We start from the raw sequence: 23693 nt of genomic DNA on the forward strand, positions 1-23693 counted from the left end.
GGGCTGCTTCTAGTTTCCTGTCCTCCTGGAATGATGATGATGATGAAAATTCATCATCAAAATTCCCGTGTAAGTGGACCTGCACAATTCAAACCCATGTTATTCAAGGGTCAAGTGTAATTGGTCTGTCTCATTTAGAATAAATGCCCATGTCCTCTTCATGGTCTAATCCTCTTCCCTTTTGGTCCAGCCTCAGTGCCTGGGGCTGTTCTCTCCAGTCTGCCTGGGACCCTTGTTGTTGTTTCCACCTGGAGCTCTCTTCCCCCAGAAATCCATACAGCTCTCTCCCTCAGTTCTCCTTTCAGGTCTTTGGTCAAATGCCTCCTTCTTAGTGGGGCCTTCCTAGGTTACCATATTAAAAATCATACCCCTGTCCTTCCTCTAGCATCCTTTTCTCCCTTTCCTATTTTACTCTTCTCCACGGAACTTACCACTTGTTAAATTAATATTAGTTTTAATTTTCCAACTCCCTCCACTAGAATGTATACTCCACAAGGGGAAGAATTTTGCCTGTTTTGTTTACTGCTTACCCCCAGCCCTGGAACACTGACTAGTAGACAGAAGGCATCATGGAGTCAAAGAATGAATAAAGGAAGATCTCATCCACTTATTTATTTGGGAGATGTAGACAATGACAAAGGATGAGCCTCCCGCACCCTTCCTTTGTAAGAACACCTCAAGGAGGAGGGACAAATATGAAAATAATATTGCCATCAGGCAGAGTACAAAAGAGTAGTAGAAAATAGGTGCTGTGGTCATTATGCCACTGGAAAAGCTCCGTTGGAGACAAAGAAACATCTTTAAGCCAGATTCAGCCAGGGAAAGAATTCAGAGACAGACCTTTCCTCTGCTCCACCCCAAGATGCTGCCTCCAGGTTCCTGAGAAGGAAGAGCACAGGCCTGCTCCTGTAATCCTGAGACTCTGCAGGGCAGCTTACAAAATGGTTAAAGGCCAAACAATACACTCCCTTTTGATGTATATGCAATTTACTTGCATATTTTGGAGTAAGTTATAATAGTACACAAGTACTGATTTTTTTTTTTTTTTTTTTTTTTTTGCGGTACGCGGGCCTCTCACTGCTGTGGCCTCTCCCGTTGCGGAGCACAGGCTCCGGGCGCGCAGGCTCAGCGGCCATGGCTCACGGGTCCAGCCGCTCCGCGGCATGTGGGATCTTCCCGGACCGGGGCACGAACCCGTGTCCCCTGCATCGGCAGGCGGACTCTCAACCACTGCGCCACCAGGGAAGCCCCACAAGTACTGATTTTGTAACAACAATCGTTTAAACTGCCTGCCAGAGCTTTACGCCTAAGGCTGGCAGCTCCGTGCAAGAGGAAGGTTCTGCAGCAAAGGGAATGACACTGCTCTCCGCTGATGGTCAGCACGAGCTGTTTTCAACTCACTGGTTTGTTTGAAATTTACATAAAAATCCTCCTTGGGAAGTGTCTGTTAAAATCTCAGGAAAACGCTCAAGTAAAGGAAAGGACCATCACCATCGACAAAAATCAGAAAGTAAGAGTGGCCTTGGAAAAGTCATGCTAAGCTTTCTACAAGCCATGTGCTTTGCCTAGATAACAGCACAATCAGTATAACGCCCAACAGTGCCACCAAGATGGAAGGAGGAGCTAGGCCTCGAAACACGTGCCGCTGACTTTGTGCGCTAGAATTCCTGGAAGGGAGACTCTGCTCGTGGGCAAAGCTGAAGGTCAAGGCCAGTGGTGCTCAAGGCTCAGCTGGGTATTGTCAGTTTATTCAGTGTATCGATATCAGGATCCCAGCTTTTTAAAAAAGATTCTTTTCATTCCAGTAGCCTATTTAATATGAATTTTATTGTGATATAGAAAAATAACTAATGCATCCTTCAACATATTTGGAAAGTACCTTCTCTTTTGAATATTTCCTCATGAGAAAATTCATTTTAATTTTAACTTAACCCCCACCCGCAAACACACAGAAACACACCTTTTTGGGTAAGTTGTCAAAACAAATGTTTAAGATTTAGACTCTAGGCTCAGCCTTTGAACGGCAATTGCAAACATATCCATCACCCACATCGGGGGTTGGCAAACTATGGCTCCATGTCACGAATTTGACTGCTGTATATTTTTTTTGTTTTTTTTTCTCTGTAAAATCTTTTTTTTAATTTAAATTTTTTTAACATCTTTCTTTCTTTTTTTTTTTTACATCTTTATTGGAGTATAATTGCTTTACAATGGTGTGTTAGTTTCTGCTTTACAACAAAGTGAAAAAGTTATACATATACATATGTTCCCATATCTCCTCCCTCTTGCATCTCCCTCCCTCCCACCCTCCCTATCCCAGCCCTCCAGGCGGTCACAAAACACCGAGCTGATCTCCCTGTGCTATGCGGCTGCTTCCCACTAGCTATCTACCTTACGTTTGGTAGTGTATATATGTCCATGCCACTCTCTTGCTTTGTCACAGTTTACCCTTCCCCCTCCCCATATCCTCAAATCCATCCTCTAGTAGGTCTGTGTCTTTATTCCTGTCTTACCCCTAGGTTCTTCATGACATTTTTTTTCTTAAATTCCATATATATGTGTTAGCATACGGTATTTGTCTTTCTCTTTCTGACTTACTTCACTCTGTATGACAGACTCTAGGTCTATCCACCTCATTACAAATAGCTCAATTTCGTTCTTTTTATGGCTGAGTAATATTCCATTGTATATATGTGCCACATCTTCTTTATCCATTCATCCGATGATGGACTCTTAGGTTGTTTCCATCTCTGGGCTATTGTAAATACAGCTTCAATGAACATTTTGGTACATGACTCTTTTTGAATTATGGTTTTCTCAGGGTATATGCCCAGTAGTGGGATTGCTGGGTCATATGGTAGTTCTATTTGTAGTTTTTTATGGAACCTCCATACTCTTCTCCACAGTGGCTGTATCAATTTACATTCCCACCAGCAGTGCAAGACGGTTCCCTTTTCTCCACAACCTCTCAGCATTTATTGTTTCTAGATTTTTTGATGATCGTCATTCTGACTGGTGTGAGATGATATCTCATTGTAGTTTTGATTTGCATTTCTCTAATGATTAATGATGTTGAGTATTGTTTCATGTGTTTGTTGGCAGTCTGTATATCTTCTTTGGAGAAATGTCTATTTAGGTCTTCTGCCCATTTTTGGATTGGGTTGTTTGTTTTTTTGTTATTGAGCTGCATGAACTGCTTATAAATTTTGCAGATTAATCCTTTGTCAGTTGCTTCATTGCAAATACTTTCTCCCATTCTGAGGGTTGTCTTTTGGTCTTGTTTATGGTTTCCTTGGCTGTGCAAAAGCTTTGAAGTTTCATTAGGTCCCATTTGTTTATTTTTGTTTTTATTTCCATTTATCTAGGAGGTGGGTCAAAAAGGATCTTGCTGTGATTTATGTCATAGAGTGTTCTGCCTATGTTTTCCTCTAAGAGTTTGATAGTTTCTGGCCTTACATTTAGGTCCTTAATCCATTTTGAGCTTATCTTTGTGTATGGTGTTAGGGAGTGATCTAATCTCATACTTTTACATGTACCTGTCCAATTTTCCCAGCACCACTTATTGAAGAGGCTGTCCTTTCTCCACTGTACATGCCTGCCTCCTTCATCAAAGATAAGGTGACCATATGTGTGTGGGTTTATCTCTGGGCTTTCTATCCTGTTCCATTGACCTATCTTTCTGTTTTTGTGCCAGTACCATATTGTCTTGATTACTGTAGCTTTGTAGTATAGTCTGAAGTCAGGGAGCCTGATTCCTCCAGCTCCGTTTTTGTTCTCACGATTGCTTTGGCTATTCGGGGTCTTTTGTGTTTCCATACAAATTGTGAAATTTTTTGTCCTAGTTCTGTGAAAAATGCCAGTGGTAGTTTGATAGGGATTGCATTGAATCTGTAGATTGCTTTGGGTAGGTGAGTCATTTTCACAATGTTGATTCTTCCAATCCAAGAACATGGTATATCTCTCCATCTATTTGTATCATCTTTAATTTCTTTCATCAGTGTCTTATAATTTTCTGCATACAGGTCTTTTGTCTCCTTAGGGAGGTTTATTCCTAGATATTTTATTCTTTTTGTTGCAATGGTAAATGGGAGTGTTTTCTTCATTTCACTTTCAGATTTTTCATCATTAGTGTATTGGAATGCAAGAGATTTCTGTGCATTAATTTTGTATCCTGCTACTCTCCCAAATTCATTGATTAGCTCTAGTAGTTTTCTGGTAGCATCTTTAGGATTCTCTATGTATAGTATCATGTCATCTGCAAACAGTGACAGCTTTACTTCTTCTTTTCCGATTTGGATTCCTTTTATTTCCTTTTCTTCTCTGATTGCTGTGGCTAAAACTTCCAAAACCATGTTGAATAAGAGTGGTGAGAGTGGGCAACCGTGTCTTGTTCCTGATCTTAGTGGAAATGCTTTTAGTTTTTCACCATTGAGGACAATGTTGGCTGTGGGTTTGTCATATATGGCCTTTATTATGTTGAGGAAAGTTCCCTCTATGCCTCCTTTCTGCAGGGTTTTTATCATAAATGGGTGTTGAATTTTGTCGAAAGCTTGCTCTGCATCTATTGAGATGATCATATTGTTTTTCTCCTTCAATTTGTTAATATGGTGTATCACATTGATTGATTTGCATATATTGAAGAATCCTTGCATTCCTGGAATAAACCCCACTTGATCATGATGTATGATCCGTTTAATGTGCTGTTGGATTCTGTTTGCTAGTATTTTGTTGAGGATTTTTGCATCTATGTTCATCAGTGATATTGGCCTGTAGGTTTCTTTCTTTGTGACATCCTTGTCTGGTTTTGGTATCAGGGTGATGGTGGCCTCGTGGAATGAGTTTGGGAGTGTTCCTTCCTCTGCTATATTTTGGAAGAGTTTGAGAAGGATAGGTGTTAGCTCTTCTCTAAATGTTTGATAGAATTCGCCTGTGAAGCCATCTGGTCCTGGGCTTTTGTTTGTTGGAAGATTTTTAATCACAGTTTCAATTTCAGTGCTTGTGATTGGTCTGTTCATATTTACTATTTCTTCCTGATTCAACTTGGCAGGTTATGCATTTCTAAGAATTTGTCCATTTCTTCCAGGTTGTTGGTTTCATCTTTAGTTCTTCTAGTTCTTTGTTAAATGTTTCTTGCATTTTTTCTATTCTATTTCCAAGATTTTGGATCATCTTTACTATCATTATTCTGAATTCTTTTTCAGGTAGCCTGCCTATTTCATCTTCATTTGTTAGGTCTGGTGGGTTTTTATCTTGCTCCTTCATCTGCTGTGTGTTTTTCTGTCTTCTCATTTTGCTTATCTTACTGTGTTTGGGGTCTCCTTTTTGCAGGCTGCGGGTTCGTAGTTCCCGTTGTTTTTGGTGTCTGTCCCCAGTGGCTAAGGTTGGTTCAGTAGGTTGTGTAGGCTTCCTGGTCGAAGGGACTAGTGCCTGTGTTCTGGTGGATGAGGCTGGATCTTGTCTTTCTGGTGAGCAGGTCCATGTCTGGTGGTGTGTTTTGGGGTGTCTGTGGACTTATTATGATTTTAGGCAGCCTCTCTGCTAATGGGTGGGGTTGTGTTCCTGTCTTGCTAGTTGTTTGGCATAGGATGTCCAGCACTGTAGCTTGCTGGTCGTTGAGTGAAGCTGGGTGCTGGTGTTGAGATGGAGATATCTGGGAGATTTTCACCGTTTGATATTATGTGGAGCTGGGAGGTCTCTTGTGGACCAGTGTCCTGAAGTTGGCTCTCCCACCTCAGAGGCACAGCACTGACTCCTGGCTGCTGCACCAAGAGCCTTTCATCCACACGGCTCAGAATAAAAGGGAGAAAAAGTAGAAAGAAAGAATTAGTATAAGTATAAAGAAAGAAAGAAAAAAAGGAGGGAGGGAGGGAGGAAGGAAGGAAGGAGGGAAGGTAGGAAAAAAAGAAAGAAAGAAGATAAAGTAAAATAAAATAAAGTAAGATAAAATATAATAAAGTTATTAAAATAAAAAATAATTATTAAGAGAAAAAAACGGAGGGATAGAGCCCTAGGACAAATGGTGGAAGCAAAGCTATACAGCATAAATCTCACACAGAAGCATACACATACACACTCACAAAAAGAGGAAAAGGGGAAAAAATCATAAATCTTGCTCTCAAAGTCCACCTCCTCAATTTGGGATGATTCGTTGTCTAAAGGAGGGAAGGAAGGAAGGAAGGAAGGAAGGAAGGAAGGAAAGAAGGAAGGAAGGAAGGAAGAAAGAAGATAAAGTAAAATAAAGTTATTAAAATAAAAAATAAGTATTAAGAAAAAAAATTTTTTTTAAAATGGACGGATAGAACCCTAGGACAAATGGTGGAAGCAAAGCTATACAGACAAAATCTCACACAGAAGCAACACATACACACTCACAAAAAGAGGAAAAGGGGAAAAAATAATAAATCTTGCTCTCAAAGTCCACCTCCTTAATTTGGGATGGTTCACAGATGCAGGGTGCATCAAGTTGATTGTGGAGCTTTAATCCGCTGCTCCTGAGGTTGCTGGGAGAGATTTCCCTTTCTCTTTGTTCTCACAGCTCTCCGGGGCTCAGCTTTGGATTTGGCCCCACCTCTGCGTGTAGGTCACCCGGAGGGCGTCTGTTCCTCGCTCAGACAGGACGGGGTTAAAGGAGCCGCTGATTCGCTGGCTGTGGCTCACTCAGGCCGGGGGTGGGGGGTGGGGGAGGGAGGGGCACGGAGTGCGAGGCGGGCTTGCGGCGGCGGAGGCCGGCGTGACGTTGCACCAGCCTGAGGCGCGCCGTGCGTTCTCCCGGGGAAGTTGTTCCTGGATCCAGGGACCCTGGCAGTGGCGGGCTGCACAGGCTCCCCAGAAGGGGGGTGTGGATAGTGACCTGTGCTCGCACACAGGCTTCTTGGTGGCGGCAGCAGCAGCCTTAGCGTCTCATGCCCGTCTCTGGGGTCCGCGCTTTTAGCCGCGGCTCGCGCCCGTCTCTGGAGCTCTTTTAAGCAGCGCTCTCAATCCCCTCTGTTCGCGCACCAGGAAACAAAGAGGTAAGAAAAAGTCTCTTGCCTCTTCGGCAGGTCCAGACTTTTCCCCAGACTCCCTCCTGGCTAGCCGTGGTGCACTAACCCCCTGCAGGCTGTGTTCACCCCGCCAACCCCAGGCCTCTCCCTGGGATCCGACCGAAGCCGAAGCCTCAACTTCCAGCCCCACCCGCCCCTACGGGTGAGCAGACAAGCCTCTCGGGCTGGTGAGTGCCGGTCGGCACCGATCCTCTGTGCTGGAATCTCTCCGCTTTGCCTTCCGCACCTCTGTGGCTGCGCTCTCCTCCTCGGCTCCGAAGCTTTCCCCCTCCACCACCCGCCGTCTCCGCCCGCGAAGGGGCTTCCTAGTGTGTGAAAACCTCCTTCACAGCTCCCTCCCACTGGTGCAGGTCCTGTCCCTGTTCTTTTGTCCTTGTGTTTCCTTTTTTTGTTGTTTTGCCCTACCCAGGTATGTGGGGGGTTTCTTGCGTTTTGGGAGGTCTGAGGTCTTCTGCCAGCGTTCAGTAGATGTTCTGTAGGAGTTGTTCCACGTGTAGATGTATTTCTGGTGTATCTGTCGGGAGGAAGGTGATCTCTGCGTCTTACTCTTCCTCCATCTTCCCGGAAGCCTGCCGTATGTTTTTGTAAATAATATTTTGTTAAAACACAGACACTTCCGTTCATTTACCTATTGTCTACTGTCTATGGCTGCTTTCCTTGCAATGGCAGAGTTGGGTAGTAGAGAGAGAGATTGTATAGCTTGCCAAGGTTAAGGTATTTGTTTTCTAGCTCTTTACAAAAAAAGAAAAAAAAGTTTGTGAACTCCTAATCTAGCAGATGCAAATTTTTGATATACAGTCTGTAGTTAAGTTTACTCTTAGACTAGCCCATTTTTCTAGGATGGCCTGAATAATAGTCTACAAAATAAATTGTTGTTCGAAGATGGCGATGTGGTTTTGTGACTGTAAATCTGATTGTTACCATTTCCCCAAGTTGTGTTGACTTTTATTAGATGAAAATGTTATTCTGTACAATAGAATTATGAAACAGTTTAGACAGCACAGTTTGCGAGCCAATGGCAAGACACTGCCTACAATGAAACCCAGTGAAAGCCAGGAGGCTAATAAAATCGGGGGAGGGGTTAGAACCGACTGAATCTCCTTAAGTGTATATATTTCACAGCTGTGGTGCTAAGAGACAGATTGCCTGGAATGCCACGGGGAGGCTAAGCCAAACAAAAATGAGAGCATGAGGAAATTTTTCTAGTGAAAAATATTTTTCCTTACAAATTTGAAATATTTTCCCTTTTATGCTATATTCATTTTTTCCCCCTTTGAAATAGCATGGCTTCATCCTCTGCCGAATATGTCTTCCGCCTTTTGATCTCTGCAACATGTGAAAATTAATTCCTTTGCCTAATTCACACAGACAGTTCTACAGGCTTAGAGTGCATCTTAAAAGAAGTTGAAGTGGATTAATTTTTCCAGTAGTTGAAAATGGTAAAATTGCCAAACTGAAATTAAAATTTTTTTTTGTATTTTCCTTGTAATTGAAGGTGAAGGCATCGATAAGCAAAGGGTAGTTTTAAGGCAGTACTAAAGTTCTCGGTCCATGGTCTGTATTATATTTTTTTTCTCCCCATCTGCGGGGTAAGATCCACGCTTGGCCATGTAGTTGTTCTGTGACCTGGGACAAGTCACTTTTACTTTGGGGGGCAGGGTGACAGTCACCACGACCGTCAACAAGCTAGTAATTGCTGTTGACGGGGCTCTTGAGAGACTAGAAGGGAACTGAAGGGAAAGGTTCTGCGAGCTGTTGAGAAACCTTTGTCAGTGGAAGGTGTTATTATTGTTTGCCTTTGTCAGCAGAACCTCAGGAGAACCTCCACCAGAGGCTGGAGATGAGGAGGGAAGGAAGTGAAAGGAAAATCTAGCATTTTTGTTGCTATTTAAAAGCCACCCTAGGAACAAGACTTGCAGGGTAAAAAGTTGAAACTAAATGAGGCTTTCAGTTTTCAGTGGGTTTTAGTGATTCACATTAGCCCGAGGGCTCCCCATTTGTCTCTCCTGTGTAGCAGCGGTTCCGCCTGGGGTTGGCAGGAGATACAATGCCACTGTGCACACAGAACTCGCCTGTGCATTAGCCAGGTCTCCCCGCAAATCACAGTGCCTCAGCCACTTCCAGTTTTTCTTTTTTAATATTCCTGGGAGGTTAAAACGTAAAAGCCCAAAACAGAATTACAAACATTGCGGTTCATTTTTAAATGTTTATGTTTAAAAATGTTTATGTTTAAAAAATTAGTAGTTTTAACACGTGCACTTAAATAAGCATGGTATAGTGATCTTGCTTTTCCAAAGATTACACTGTTTATAAGTAACATTTCTGTAGGGTGGGCTGTAGAGAGTGGGGTCCAAGTTTAAGGTGGTGTGATGGACGATTCCTTCCAGTCAAAAGAATGAATGTTACTTCCATGTGTATGCTTATTTGGGAATGATGTCAGAAGTCTGTATTTGAGACTTTCTAAACTGGGAGGCTGGGCCAAAAGGCTCTCCTGCCCTCCCTCCCCCAGCTGCTCAGCCCCCAAGCCCACCCTGAGACCCGACTATTAGTAAGTAATGACGGCTGTGTGGAGAAGTGGGAGGAGAAAAATAGGGATGTTGGAGAGGTCCTTTATGGATGCCTTCCACAGATGCTTTTCAAGTGACTACTGTGACCAGAGGTAACAACACAGTGCTGTGATCAAGCTCATATTCAGCGTGTGAGTCTTGGCAGTTTCATTCCCTACGGTGTTACTGAGCCTCTGTAAGGCTCAGTTTTCTCCTCAGTTACGTCATTTGTGAGGCACCTCGGCCGGTTGTTCTAAGGATTAAATGATTTATACACATAAAGTCATCAGAACAAGTGAACAAGCAATACAAAAGCTCTTGCCCTCAGGGAGCTTAAATTCCAGCTCCTTACTGCATTTTGCTTTCCATTCTCTCCTCTGCAAGCTGGTTGATCTGAAACACCTGCCTTACAATATCTAAAGGTATTTGGTAAAACACAGGTAAATGTTACTCCACTGATTGGGGGGGTTAAAATAAGAATAAGAAATAAGAAACAGTGTTAGGCACTGCCTAGGGGCTGCTGATATTGTAGGGAACAAAACAGATGTGGTTCCACACTCATGGGTAGGAAAGATAATAGATACATAAATTGCTTTGCATAACGTAAACTTTTTGTTGAAGTAGAAAACGCATACAGAAGGTGCACAAATGATAAGTGTACAGCTCATTTTCCACAAAATGAACACATACATTTATAATTCATGCCCAGATCAAGAATCTTCTTAGCACCTCCAGATACCTCCATGTGCCCCCTTCCACACACAATCCCCCCACCCCAGGGTTAATATTCTGACTTCTAAAACCACAGATTACTTTTGCCTGTTTTTTTTTTTGCGGTACGCGGGCCTGTCACTGTTGTGGCCTCTCCCGTTGCGGAGCACAGGCTCCGGACGCGCAGGCTCAGCGGCCATGGCTCACGGGCCCAGCCGCTCCGCGGCATGTGGGATCTTCCCAGACCGGGGCACGAACCCGCGTCCCCTGCATTGTCAGGCGGACTCTCAACCACTGCGCCACCAGGGAAGCCCTTGCCTGTTTTTAAACTTTATAAAAAGGTAAGCATGACATGTACTCTTTTGCGACTGGCTTTTTCTACTCAATATTAGGTGTGTGAGTTTCATCCTTTTTTGTGTGTGAGTTATAGTTTACTTATTCTCATTCCTGCATATTATTCTACTGAATGAATGAATATGCCATGGTTTTTGTATCCACTCTACTGTTGGTGACATTTGGGGTCTTTCCTGTTTGGGAATACTACAATAATACTGCAGTTGACATTCTTGTGCGTGCCATTTGTTGAATACACGCATGCATTTCTGTTGGGAGTGGAATTGTTGAGTATAAGCTATGGGTATATTCAGTTTTAATTGATACTATTAACAGTTTTCCAAAGTAGTCACAGTTTGCCTCTCGTCAGCAGGGTATGAAAGTTCTGGTCTCTCTAAATTGTCTGTCTTTTTCATTTTAGTCATTTTGGAGGGTATGTTGTGGGATCTGTATTATGATCTTAATCTGCATTTCCCCAATGACTAATGAAATCGAATGCCTTTTCATACGTTTATTTTCTGTTTGGATATCTTCTCTTGTGAATTATCTTTTCTGACATTCGTCCATTTTCCTATTGAGTTCTCTTCCTTTTTCTTATTGATATGAAGGACTGCTTTATGTATTCCAGAGAAGAGTCCTTTGTCAGACATAAGTATTGAAACTCTCTTCCTCCAATTTGTGGAGTATCCTTTTACTCTCTTGTTGGTTTTGAAGAACCGAAGTTCTTAATTTTAATGTAGTCCAATTGATCAATATTTTTCCCCTTATGTTTATTGCTTTCTGTGTCTTAAGAAATCTTTGCCTGAGGCAGTTCTTGTGGCAGCAGTTAGTGCAAGGCTGGGAAACTGTTATGCACTGTGTTGCCTGGACTAGCAAGCAACACAGTCAGGATAGCAGAGAACCCAAGAAACCAAAAGGTGAGATGTCTGCTCATGCCATCTTTGTGGAGAAAAATTCAGAGATCTGGTGAGCTTTGCATTTTCCAAGTGCTCTGAGGTGCGATACAATGTGTGGGAAAGAGAAATACATATTTGGTGAAACGGGAAAGTGCACTTTGATCAAGAAATGAAGGATTGGAGACGAGTTAAGGGAGGCGAGAAGAAAAGATCATAATATCCCAATACCCTCATAACCCATCTGGCTTCTTCCTCTTCTACTTAGACCTCTGCCCAAGAGCAAATCTACAAACCCAGACATTTCCACTGCCAAAAAGCTGGTGACATGGTATGGTATGCAAAATTAATAAAATGCCCCCAGGTGAAAGATATTTCACCCTAATTCCTGGAACCTATAAAAGGGATGAGACATCACTCACTCAGGTGATTGTGTTCTGTGGCAAAGTTGGCCTTAAAATAGGTTATCTGGGTGGGTGTGATTTAATCAACAAAACCTTTCTAAGCAGAGAGCCTTCTCTAGTTGATGGAAGAGTAAGTCAGAGAGATATGAAGAATGAAGGGGATATGACTTGAAGATGCAGGAAGCCATGTGAAAGGAATTCAGGCCACCTTAAAGAACTGAGAGAGAACCCTGGCCAACAACCATCAAGAAAACAGGGTCCTCAGTCCTGCAACCACAAGGAACTGAATTCTGCCAACAACCTGAATGAGCCCAGAAGTGATGTCCACTTAGAGTTTGCAGATGAGGACTCAGCTTGGCTGATAACTTGATTTCAGCCTTGTGATTCGCTGAGCAGAGAACCCAGTCACACCATGCTGGACTTCTGAGCTACAGGACTATGAACTAGTAAATGGATGCTGATTTAAGCTAAGATCGTAGTAAATTGTCACACAGTGATAGAAAAATAAAACGTGGAATAATTTGAGTGATAGTGAAAAATCACTTTATAAAAAGGCAACAGAGTTGAACGAGATGAATGACAAGGATGTCGCCAACTATGATCAAAAGAAAAGTGTTAGGATAAAGGGTCCCTTTAACATTTTCTGGAAAAAGAAGATGGAGGAGGAAGATGAGGAGTTTGAGATGGGGATAAAGAGGATCAGGAGGAGAATAATTAAGACAGCTGACTGTTAATCATGTGACTACATGTAGGACAAATGCATTAACTAACCCACCTTCCATTTGAGAAGGTATCAGTTGCTCTGAGTTTAATTGCACAACTGGAACATGATCACCTTGTGGTTTTTGAAGCGCTCTAGGAATTGCAAGTGGTTTCCAAGAAGTGTTTATGGGTGTCAGAAGCACCTAGAAATGCTATCAAAGTTCATATTTCTAAATAATTTTGAAATAAAAAGACACCATCAACTCAGAGATTGATACGAGAGGGCAATTAAAATTATTTGTAATTTCTTTGTAACATAGTGTTATCCATTAGAAATCCTGAGTTATCAACGGTACATACCTATAGTTTGTAAAAAGAACAAAACAAACCGGGCAACCTCTGTGGCCCGAGCTTGGTAGTGTAATGCTGTGGGAGGTGGCACCTTTTTTTTTTTTTTTTGGCCACTCTAGGCGGCTTGCAGGATCTTAGTTCCCGACCAGGGATCGAACTGGGCCGCCTGCAGTGGAAGCCCGGAGTCCTAACCACTGGACTACCAGGGAATTCAGGCGGCACATTTCATAGCGAGTTCAGGGATGAGGCCCAATCTGTTGGCCCTGCTTTAGATTGTCCTGTTTTCCTGTATACTGTAGTGGCATAACATTCTGCTGACATTCTTATCCATGGAAAAGAGACATCAGTTGGCCCGAGAAGTGTTCTGATTACTTTTAGTTAAATCTGGTGGTTTGGAAACAAACTGAAAATGTCTTCATTGTCAGTGCATAGCCAGTGCTTCAAGGAAAGTGCTTCTGACTTTAATCACACAATTTGCAGCATTCTGTGTTTTTCCCTTTCTTTTCACTTTGTATGTTTAGAAAGCTGAGACTTCCGTTTCATGTAAATGTGTTTATTGAAGCGAAGCATACTACAGAAGAGTGTATGTCCAGCCGGTGCGGAGCTTCATGAGTTTTCACAGAGTGCACACAAGCCCCCAGGATGAGAAGCCGCGCCCCCTCCCAGTTACAGCTGCCCCTTTACCCCCACAGGTAACCTCCATCCTTACTCCTAATACAAAGGTTTGATTTCTTTCAGAATGCTGCAGTGTTTTGAGAAGCAAAATAGAGCATCATATTTTTTAATTGGGAAAAAAAAAGAAAATTTTACCCCACGGTCATGAAGACCTTTTCCTGTTTTCTTTCAGAAGTTTTATTGTTTTCATTTTTGCATTGAGGTCTTGCTCCATCTCAATTTAATTTTTTTTTTTTTTTTTTTTTTTTTTTTGCGGTACGCGGGCCTCTCACTGTTGTGGCCTCTCCCGTTGCAGAGCACAGGCTCCGGACGCGCAGGCTCAGCGGCCATGGCTCACGGGCCCAGCCGCTCCGCGGCATGTGGGATCTTCCCAGACCAGGGCACGAACCCGTGTCCCCTGCATCGGCAGGCGGACCCTCAATCACTGCGCCACCAGGGAAGCCCTCAATTTAATTTTTGGTTTGGTGTGAGGCCGGATAATGGTCCAACCTTGGCCTGAGAGCCTGGTGTCTTCACCTGGCCCCTCCTCTTGGCAGGTCCCAAACTCCACTTTTCCTCTTGCGAGGCTGCTGGAAACTGAGATGATTTTCAGAGGCTTTCTGCTTCTGCTTTTTAGCCTCCAGTCCTCATATACCCCCAGTTCAGGAAATGTCCTGAAGGGGAATCCAGCTGTGTGTTGGAGGCCCCCCCATGTCTCAACTACAAATTTTCTGGTTTCTCTGTCCCCAGATTCTCAGCTCCTGCCAGGACCCCAGATGGGTGAACATCTCTCTGACTCTACTCACTCCCGTCCCAGCCCCTCAGCTGCTCTCCACTGCCTTTAGACAGATGATTTCTGCATTTTTGAACCTTCCTTGTTTTGCTGGACAGAAGTACTGGTCTGCTGCAAGTTTCTCGATATCACTTGCAATAACAGATACATTTTTATTGTAATTGTGATAAAGCTGTGAAAGAAAAAAACCACACAGTGTGCTATTATAAGAGGGAATATTAGGAAGCTCTGGTTCAAGAAGTCCACTGTTTTCTGTAGAAGCCACTGTAATTTATCATTCGTGGCCCTGAGCCTTGAGCACATGGACAGGGCATTAGGGAGAAAGAACCAACAGCTAAACATCTAATCCTAACTTCACCATCAGTCCTCTTGTGAAACAAGTAATTTCCCCTCTCTAGGTTCCAATTTCCCTGATCCTGGCATTTCTCCTTCACCTTAAGTACAGGATCCTATCTCTTAGATGCTTTAAACTCTTGGAACAAAAGGCAGCCTCTTAAGGACAGGTGCCATGGAAATTTCCTTAACCTGTTTGAAATGGTGCATGTATGCTGTATGCTGGAAAATCAAGATAGTAGTTTTGTTTGTCTGTTTGTTTTGTTTTAAAGGTGGGGGGGAAGCAGAAGAAATTCTCATAAGGCCACTTACTATCAAAAGCTGCTGAGAGACAGTCCGTAGAGAAAGGATGTCTGAGGTATATGTCTCTTTACCTGCACACACTTTCTTCTATGGCTGCTCCTGGGTCTGCCCCAGCAGCTTGGGAATGAACACAGCTTTATAGAAGAAGTCATCTGCAGAAAATGAAATTAAACGCCTTCAGTTAATACTACCATAGGATTAAGGCTGAGCTTATCTTGATAATATTTAGCGTCCCGGGATGGAATAGAGTTCAGGGTACTTTTTTCTCTCACGTGCTTGAATTTGCAACTGACAATACCTAGTGATCAAGGAAGGAGTTTTGAAAACTAGAGCCAAGGTATGGATGATGTCGGAGGCAGGCTGGAGAGTCAGCGCTGGGAGCGGGATGGTCCTTCAATAAAGGGAAGTGTGGGCTTGCGTGCTACCTGACAGCTGGCCTCCAGATGATGAAACTCTGTACCAGTGTAGGACAGGCGGGGACCTTAGCAAATCTGAGCGATCACCCCTTTGGGAGAAAAAAAATGCATGAATAATTAATTGAAATTCCCTTCTAAAGTAGGATCAGAAGAAAATGAATGTTGTCTAGATGCGAGCCAGCCCCAGAGATAACCTCAGCTAATAGAGGATATGATGGCTCAGAAGACAAATAAAATAAAGTGTAGGAGAGCTACAAGAAAAACAAATGAAGGGAAATAGGGAGGGAAAAAACACAGGGTGAGCTGAGAGGAAGTGGCTACTTGGGGACAAGCCAGGGAAAAACGCTAAAAAAAAAAAAAGAGCTCATTACTGTGTTGGGGGATGTTGATAGGAAGACTATGCATGTGTGGGCACGGGGGGATATGGGAAATCTCTGTACCTTCCTCTCAGTTTTGCTGTGAACCTAAAACTGCTCCCACTGCCCCCCTGCAGAAATAAAGTCTTAAAACAGAGAGCTTAGAAAAAGCCAGTCAAACACATAGCATGGCATGATTGCTGGGGTCAGGGGAGGAGTGTTAAATCATTCATTAGAAAAGCATCTTATTCAAGGGCTTGGACCTTGACCTTTCCTCTGTCTAATGCTAGGGAATATCCCTCTTGGGATTTTGGCCCCCAGGGGGGTAGGGGGAACCAGGAAGAACCACTCAGAACAGAGAAGGACCCCAAACAGGAGTGGACAAAATACCTCGGGAAGCCTCTCGAGAAGGTCCCTGTTTTTCTTTCTCCATCCTTTAAATTCTCATCCCTGCCCTTTTACATCCTCTTCATTTGTTGCTATGCTTTCCCATTCTTTCATGAAACTTCCTTATCTGGTCACTTCTGATATTTCATACTCCTCACCTAATTGCAGTAAGGAACAAGAAATGGGATAATAGCAATAAAACAAAGGTGGATGATAATATATATTATGTCTTATTACATAGGATTTATTATATAATATGTGTCATAATATCTTCATGTATATTAATATTGGCTTCGCAGTTGAGACTAAGCCTATACCATTCTTGAAAATCTTCTCTCTTTTATTATAAGATATGAATAGTCTCTGGGTTTGATTTTTATCTTGGCACTTGAAGGTTCACAATGTTTTTCAAGACGTTCTGACTCTTGCCGGATCTCAGAACACCCATTCCCAAACCTGTACAATTTCCATTTTACCAGTATTTTGAAATATGTATTTCCTGTATGATAGCACCGTGAAACCTTTGCTATAATACACTCAAGCAAGTTGTGAGAGTAAACATAATGATACTTTGTACTTTTAAAGTGTTTTGCACTCCTAGAGCCAGAATTTCCCAAGCGTCCCTGCAAACCAGGCAAGCACTGTGCGCTCGCAATTTTATAGCCAAGAAAACTGAAATATAGAGAGGTTAAGAGCTTGAGCCAGTGCCTTCCAGCAAGTCAGAAATAAAGCTGGAATCTGAGGGAAATGCCTTACATTCAACATTGGACTTCCTGCAGCGGGAAACATGAAACAAGAAGGAAACATTATAAATTAGGGTTGTGGAAGTATTTTAATCACATTTATGTAATCACCAATTAAAAGCTAATATTTCATAAGTAATGTCATTTAAGAGTAGTACTAATAAAGAACATTGTGGGTTTTGTTTTAATAATTTGCTTCTAGATCTCTCATAATTAAAATTTGTCCCCAAACCACATAAATTGTCATGGTTTTAGCGCAAGAATGGAGAAAATGAAATGAGCTTAAGAGTGACTATTAACTTTGTTTTCTTCAAGTGTAGATTTATGCTGGCAGGTTTCGTTCTGGCTCTCATCTACCTTTTTGGAAGACACGAGAGATCAGTTAGAATGATATCTATAATTTGAGAGTCCTTTAAGCTGCTATTAAAGGTAAATATTCATGCATTACATTAAAAAAGACTGTGCAACAGTCAAACATAGGACATTTGCCTCAGATTCCTAGATCTTATAAAAGGCGAACCTGAGCGGGAGCTTGCTCGGCTGACCGGCACTTTACTTGTCCAGTCCAGAAACTGATGGAGGGCTGAGGTCTGATGCTATCGTTAGAGGGTGGGGAGGAGGGGTCAGGAATAGGGAATTTGGTCTGGTGTTGGCTATCAAGTTGGGTCAGACCCACAGGTGTGGAAACACCTGATCCATGCAGTCTGTCAGTGCCACCTATCACCCAGCTGTCACTAGTGAATGGCTGGGTTGCACACATGAAGTTCTCCGCCTCGTTGTAACCCACAAGACTGTGTTGATCTCGTGGAAAGAAAATTGGATTTGTAGTCAGGCGACGTATCTAGGTCCTGTGTGGTCTGAGTGGCCTTGAAGGAGTCACTTGACCACTTTGGATGACCCCAATTTGCCTTCTATACAAGAGGTATAACGTTAATATCTCACAGAATTCTTGCTGCAATTCGGTGAGATACTGCATCTGGGGGGATTGCTTTGGGAACTACGAAGATGACAGAAATATTAGTTACTGTTACACCAATAAACGCTTCTCTGTGTCACTCAGTAAGCCGTCCACTGATGCGTTTGGGTCTTAACTCTCTTTTCTTCTAGTACGTAACTCCTGAGAAAGCTCTTTAACAGGCTACAAAATGTATCCTGTCTTCAAGGTCGCTGCAAGGGCCTGGTGCTCAGAAACGCCCTGTGCTTAATTTAACACTCTGCGGTTATCCTGAAGTTTTTAATGATTTTCAAACAAGGGACTTGCATTTTTATTTGTACTAAGCCCTACAGATAGTGTGCGACCTGTCATGTTTTTCTAACTTATAAATAAATGCCCGACTTTAAAATTCCTTGGACTTTACTTCATTCCTAATCATCTGCTTTGAGTATCTCCATGGAGCAAGTAGTTATAAACTAACAGTTTTTATGTAAATAGTCTATATTTGATATATCGTTTGTGTGCGTGTGTGTTTTCTAGATAAAGCAGAATACAAAATTGTGACCCAATGATTGTTTCTCTCTAGAGTGTATAGATTCTGAATTTCCAGAGGAAATATGTTGTATATTTCTGCCCTGATGCCTCTCACATTAAGGTACTGAATAGAAGGTGGTGGAAGGTGTGTACCTTGTGTGCGTGGTATCAGTCTGTTCTGAGAGACGTTCTCTTTGGATGACAAAAGCATCCTTAGGGGGTGATTTATGACTTTATTTTCTTTATTGTGTCTTATAATGACTAAGGGTGTTTGACTTTCAAAACACTAGTTGTTACAGCTTTCTTCAAGTTCTTTTAAAGTATCCCATTAAAACCCTGACTCTCTAGGGAAAAAACTGCAAATGTATTTTATGTTTTGTTCCCAATTATAATATAGTCAAACCAGATATTCTTGTTAAGAAATATCTGTTAGGTTGACTTTTTTGGGTTATGTCATCTGGTAATAAAATGACAGTCAAATAATTTTAAAGTACATATTATTTGTTTTCAATTATAAGTCAAGGTGGTTTACCTCAGATGGGGTGGTGGACACTTCTGCAGGCGGAGGGAGGTAGTAGCAAACAGGAAAGAGAGTTTGTATTATATCTTGCTGCATAAAATTTTGCTCTGAAACATGTCAGTCTGAGACATTTATTTTTCCACAGTTTCTGAAAATCAGGACACTGGGAGCAACTTAACAAAGTTGTTCTGGCTCAGGGTCTCCCTTGAAGCTGCAGGCAAGATGTTGGCTGGGGCTGGAGGATTTTCTTCCTAGAAGGCTCCCTCTCAGGGCAGTTGGCTGGAGGCCTCAGTTCTTCTCCATGTGAGCCTCTCCACTGGGCTGCTTGGTGTCCTTAAGACATGGCCACTGGCTTCCACTCAAGCGAGTGATTCAGAGAAAGCAAGACAGAGGCCACAATGACATTTATAATCCAGCCTCTAGAGCAATATCCTGTCCCTCCTCCTGTATTCTGTTGGTTACACAAACTGCCTCTCCTCATTCTGGCTGCTATAACAAAATACCACAGGTGGAGTGGATTGTAAACAACAGAAATTTATTTCTCACCCTTCTGGAGGCTGGAAGTCCAAGATCAAGGTGTGAGCATGGTCACCACATGGTTTTGGTGAAGGCTGTCTTCTGGATTCATAGCCAGCACCTTCTTACAGTCCTCACATGGTGGAAGAGAGAAGGAATCTCTGCGGGGTCTCTTTTATAAGAATGCTAATCCCATTCATGAGGTCTCCATCCTCCTAACCTAAGCACCTCCCAAAGGCCCCACCTCCTAATGCTGCCACTTTGGCATTAAGACTTCAACGTGTGAGTTTTGTAGGGACACAAACATTCAGACCATAGCACAGACCAACCCTGATATAGCGTGGGTGGGCACTATAGAAGGGTGTGAATATCAGGACGTGGGAATCATTGGGGGGTATCTTGGAGCCTGATGACCACAGAGATGGTGGGTGAGCATTAGCTTTTTCGCTGAGTTCCACCTGAATTCTGCTGCAAAAAAAAGGGGGCAGTTCCCAAAGTCTGGTTTCTCAGAAGCCATGCATAGCAGTCTGAGGTCATGGGAAATCAGAGTCAGGCTAATTTTCCAGTCCAGTTAATGTGTTTTTATTAGATACAGAATCAGCGGGTCGCATTGTGTAACTTTGGAAGAACAAGCACCTATGAGTGGCCATTCGAAGTGGCCCAACTTAACACAGCACTGAGGATGTAGTAGGTGCCACCAGGTTGAGGGTACAGGATGTCTTAGAGAAAGATAAGCAGAAAACAATATGGTGTGATGAATCAGCAAGCCATTCAGACTACATGCTATAAGCTTTAGGGCTCTCTGCTGGTTTGCAACAATGCAGAGCTTCCTGAGGTTAGAGGTTTGTTGCAAACTCAATAAAGAGATGACATGGAGAGATGAAAGGGACTTAGGAAAGGCAGGGAGCCCTAAGCAGAGGCTGATTCAGAAGCCTCAGACGCTTGAGGGAGGCTGGATTCCACCCTCAGGGGAAGGCACAGAGGGTCCCACTGTCCCTTGACATCAGGAAGATGGAAGGAAGCAGAATTGTCAGTAGAGGGGAGGCCAAAGCCATGCATGTTTATCACACATCTACCATGTGCAATGCGCTTTCCATGTGGTTTGATGTAACCTCCAAATGACTAGGGGAGGTGAGTGTAGAAGTCACCTTTTTACAGACGTGGTGCCGAACCCAGGGTTGTTTGCAACCAAAGCTATTTTCACAAGACATCCACCATCCCTGTAGGGATGGATCAGCTGGAACCTGTGGAAAACGGGCAGGACTGGTGACTCCATGTGGGTTGAACGAATGAGGACACTGTGTAATCAGCATATGGACGTTCCTTCCTTCTGCCCACGGTCCTAGAAGGCAAACTTTGACCTTTCTAGAGATCTCACAAAGGTACAGCTGTCCACAGTCTCCGCCCTGCCTCCCTTTTGTCCAGACACACCCAGTATGGGCCAGACCCAGCTGTGCCCTGCAGAGGAGGTGGGAAGAGGGTTTACTTCACACCCATTTCAAAATGGAGGCATTTGCTTTAAATCGTCTTAAGTTTTAAAGACAATTTCTCACCTGGAGATGAGTGGATATTTAAGGAAGAGGTAACAATTTTGTGGGCACAGAAGGTGAAAGGAAGGATCAAATCACAGTGTGGAAAATAAAACAGAAGAGGTATTTGGTGCTCTTGCTGGTGTAGAAGTCAGGAGAGCCAGGTTGGAATTCCAGCTCCACGTCTAAGAAGATGTGTGACTTAGAGTAATGTAAGTAATGTAAGCTCCAGGTCTCACCTGTGAAACTTGGATGGTGTTGCCTACCTCACTAGAATATTGTTTCAAAGGATGTAACTTTAGATACTCCTATGGATAGCATATAGTAAAGGCTATATAAGTTGTGGTTATTTTCATTAAAGTGAATTATTTTTTTGCACTGTTTTACCATTCCAACTATAGTCAGCTTTGGCTAAAAATAAATCTTATCTGCTTAGGTAAACACCTATTAATGGTGGAGCTTTAGAGTAGGCAGGTGCTCTGAATAGTCTCAGAACCAAGAGTGCTTAAAAGTACTATTAGCTGCTGTATAGCACAGGGAGCTCAGCTCCGTGCTCTGTGATGACCTAGATGGGTGGCATGGAGGGAGAGGGAGGTCCAAAAAGGAGGGGATATACATATGCGCAGAGCTGATTCACTTTGTTATACAGCAGAAAACTAACACAACAGTGTAAAGCAATTATCTTCTGCTCAGAGTGATGGCAAGATAGAGTAAAACGGGGCAATGGTGGTGTGTGTGGTGAGGGAGGGTTGGTGTGGACATGGGCAAACGGAAGCAATCTTCTGACTGAATGTACTGATGGATTTGAAGGTGGTGTGCAAAGAACATGTGCCGTGCACATCATCATCAGGGATCCACCTCAAGTTACCAGTGTGTTAGTGGCAGAGGGAGGATGGAACACGGGGTTCCTAAAACCCAGCCAGATGCTTCCTCCGGCACCATGCCATCTTGGGAACGTGGAGGCTACACCTCTCCTCTGATACTTTATGGTTATTTAGAGTTTAGCTGTAGTACAGTCTGCATGTGTCAGTGCCTGATGGGAGAAAGTGAATTAATTAAAGTCTCCTTGCGCTGTTATTTATCAGTTTGTCTACAGTTTTCATTGTAAGGCCAAGTTATCCCAGAGATATCAAGACTTTCCTTGGTGGCGTACCAAGCATGGGGGAAGGAGAGACTCAATCCTTAGAAAAGTTCAAGAGGCTAGAACTTTGAGGAAAAGGGACAGCTCAGCCTGAAAGCTTTGAAACTTGCTTCTGAAGAAGGTCAGGGAGTGTGTGTGTGTTGGAGGTGTTCAGTCAGCCAGAAGGAATTCTGAACAGCTTGGCTTTTGCTATGTATATGGAATGGAACTGGGTTTTTTTTTTCTTCTTTTCAGTAGATTGTAAAGATGGTTACAAAAAAAATTTACCAGCTTCCTGAGGAAGAATGATGGGACATTAGTCTGGAAACTACTTTGTAACTATGTTTCTGTGTATTTTAGATATTTTGGCTTAAATTAAAGGTAGCAAAAACATAGTTTATGCTATGATGTAGGTTTCGTTTTTATCAAAAAAAAATTTGCATACTACATTACCGAAGGTGGGTTCAGATATTAAGAATAAACGGCATAAAGAAATATTTCCAGAGATGATTAAGGTGAGGTACCTGAATCAGTCACTATTTGCAATTACTATTGTAGTGTGTGATTTTGTAGACCAGGTAAAGATAATTTCCTGCAAAATTCTCCTAATCTAGAACTATTGCTTACACTACTCATTTTGCAGACATTTGAGAGGAAAACATAGCAAGAGAAAGCCCAGCGCTTACCTAGTGTAGAAGTATGCATTTAGTTCTCTAGTCCACATCATTTATCTGTTATACTCTCTGGGACTATAAACTGCTTAAACAAAAGAATAGGAATGAATGGTAGGGAATCAACCACTTTGTTTACTCATTGTAAGCAAACCATCAGATAATCAAATCACAAAAATCTTTGTCTCGCTAGCAGTTTCACTTATCTGAGTATGTAAATCATCCTCTCACCTCTTCACCTTATGTCACAAGAGAAATAGGAATTGAATGGTATCCAAATGTCTTGGATACATTTGCTTGCTTTACTGTACCTTACACTCAGAGTAAAGATAAGGTCTGAGAGTTCTTTTTCCATTTTTAAACCCAAAGCTGATTCTAAGTGCAAAACACTTCCAAAATATATACTAAGAAAAATGAATGTATGTTACATTTAGATTAAACAGGAGCTCCCAGGAGAATTTTAGAAACACTTTGGAAGTTGAGGAAGTGGAGAAAAGAATGTATATTTATTCATAGGACTTATGGTGCTTACCTACAAGAAATTTCAAATATTTCCCTTCCAAACAAGAACATATGCCTAATACATTCCATCATGATTTATAGATGTGAGTTCAGGAGGTAAAGTCATGTGGGGTAAGAAGAAGGTATTGAACAATAGTCAAATCAGTTGAGAGTTGCTTAAGTCATCGACCTTTGTGAATTCTAGTTCTGGTGGCAATGATAGGTGCTTTAAAATATTTAATTATTTAACACTTACTTTGCACTTTCTATGTACAGGACTACTCTAAATACTTTATAAGTAATTAATAGAACACTATGAGGTAGGTGCTGTAATTATCTTTATAGAGGAGGTTATGGAGGTTCAGGGAGGTTAAATAAATTTCCCAAGAACACATAGCTT

This window comes from Delphinus delphis, chromosome 11, assembly GCF_949987515.2.
Source record: "Delphinus delphis chromosome 11, mDelDel1.2, whole genome shotgun sequence".
NCBI lineage: Eukaryota > Metazoa > Chordata > Mammalia > Artiodactyla > Delphinidae > Delphinus > Delphinus delphis.